Genomic DNA, 2,183 nt, shown 5'->3' on the forward strand with positions numbered 1-2,183 from the left:
TATAAGCCCACAGGACAAAAAGCAGAGAGCTGAGTGATAACTATTTTCACATAGGAGAAAAAAAAACAGCTGACATGTAGTCTGAGAAATCATCCAACAAGAAGTTCTGTGGGGAATGAAGGGGAGGTTGGTGACCAGAGGGCGTCCCTCTGAGAGGCAGTTCTGCAGGTTCTCACTGGTTCACTGAGGATGGATGACAGTTGCAGTGTCCTGGAGGATACCTGGGTATTGCAACATAGTGAAGTGATGCAAGTTAAGAGCATGTGCTTGGCTTGGGGGTATAGCTCAGGGGTAGAGCATTTGACTGCAGATCAAGAGGTCCTTGGTTCAAATCCGGGTGCCCCCTGCTAGTTTTCTTTTCTTCCTGAATCTACACAGGTGGTCACTGTAGAATTCCTTAGTCCCCGGAGTGGGGCTCACTTCCCCCCCTACACCCCTAGTTTTTAGGTGGCTATTAAAGCTTGCCTGTTTTTCTCTGGAGGGGCTTAGCAAACAGGACATGGAAGGGGTAAGGAGAGGGGACACACAGGAAAGTTCATCTTCTGATTCAGGAAGCGGTTTATTGGAAGTTTTCCTCATCCAGAATTAGAGGCTTTGTCTTGACCCTATGAGAAATAAGTGTGTTTGGTTAGCTCTCCTATTTACTGTCAAAGCTGATGCCCTCTGCTGGGGCCTGAGGAGCTGCCAGGTGGGAAGGAGACCTGGTGGGAAAGGTGTGCACCTGCCACGGAGCAGATGCCCAGGTTTATGGAAGACCACGAGTATGAGGGTGACTCTGTGTTAGAGTTCCGCACAGCCCTGTAGGTGAAAAGGAACTTTTTAGATAATAGTGGCTCATAAATCATTTAAACATGGATCATGTGGTCTCTGATTCATAACCCAAGTTGCCTTACCTGCTGTCACTTTAAAAACATTCATATGCACCAGAAATTGACAGAAGATTGTAAACTGACTATACTGCAATAAAAAATTACAAGAACTTGAAAAAAATTAAAATAAGAAATTTAAAAATTAATAGATTATTTTTAGAGCAGTTTTAGGTTTACAGAAAAATTGAGCAGAAAGTGCCCTGTACCCCCTCACCTCAGCTGCCCCTCCCAGTTGCCCCATTATGAACATCTTGCATTAGTGTGACATTTGTTAAAGATGGTGAATGAATATTGGTACATTACTATTAACCGGAGTCCATGGTTTACATTAAGGTTCGTACAGTTTTGTGGGTTTTGACAAATGCATAATGTCATTTACCCACAATCACAATATCATACAGAGTATTTTCACTGCCTTAAAAATTCCCCCTGCTGTACTGACTCATCGCTTTCTCCCTCCCCAGCCAGCCCCTGGCAACCAGTCATCTATCTTCATAGTTTTGCCTGTAACAGAATGTCATGTAGTTGGAAATATCCAATATGTAGTCTTTTCAGACTGGTTTCCCTCCCTTTGCAATATGCATGTAATGTTCCTCCCTGTCTTTTCGTGGCTTGATAGCATATGTCTTTTTCTCACTGAGTAGTAGTCCCCTGCGTGGACCTGCCATCGTGTGACTAGAGGGCTGCCGAGGGCTGGGCAGAGGGAAAAAGAGATCTGACTCCACACCAGGGCCCCTTGTTCCCGGGCTGCGGGCCCCAAATAACAGCCTTTACACCTCGTCTCAGCTCTCTTGGTTGTGCTGCCCAAAGGATTCAGGGGCTGTGGTCTCTCTGGTGCTGCCTCCCCTGGGTTCTTCAGCCAAGCCCCTAGGAGACTGCCGGGGAGAAGGGAGGAGAGAGTGTGAGGTGGAGATGGAGGGGTGAGTGAAGGATGCCAGCGGAAGGGTGAGGTGGGCTGAGTATGGGGAGGATGAAGCAGAATAGGGGAAGTTGGGGGAGGGGGGAAGGAAGGCAAGAAGAATGGGGCAGGGGCGAGGTTCCAGCCCTAAAAGCCATGGTTCTCAAACCTGGTGCCTCCCTACCCAAAGCCTACCGTTCTGATTGTGGCTTGAGTAGGAACGGGCCTGTTAGACAAGGGAGGGTCCTCTGGGGGATGAAAAGGTGAACTCCTGGCCAGAGAACGGCCTCCAGTCAGTTTGTGGTGGGTTTGCCAGTTTCAGAGGCCGACAAGGAATAAGTAAAATTTGTAACTACAGATTGCTTGGGTGTGGCAGCACAGGTAAAGTAAGGTAAGGAGGAGCCATCAATAGGCAA

General features: G+C 47.7%; 1 non-coding gene across 1 annotated transcript; it reads left to right on the plus strand.

Moving 5' to 3' along the window:
* Window positions 1-274: 274 nt before the first annotated feature.
* On the plus strand, window positions 275-346 carry TRNAC-GCA. Its single transcript has one exon. It is a non-coding gene; the product is annotated as a tRNA-Cys (tRNA).
* Window positions 347-2,183: the final 1,837 nt, after the last annotated feature.

This window comes from Camelus ferus, chromosome 7, assembly GCF_009834535.1.
Source record: "Camelus ferus isolate YT-003-E chromosome 7, BCGSAC_Cfer_1.0, whole genome shotgun sequence".
NCBI classification, from domain to species: Eukaryota; Metazoa; Chordata; class Mammalia; order Artiodactyla; family Camelidae; genus Camelus; species Camelus ferus.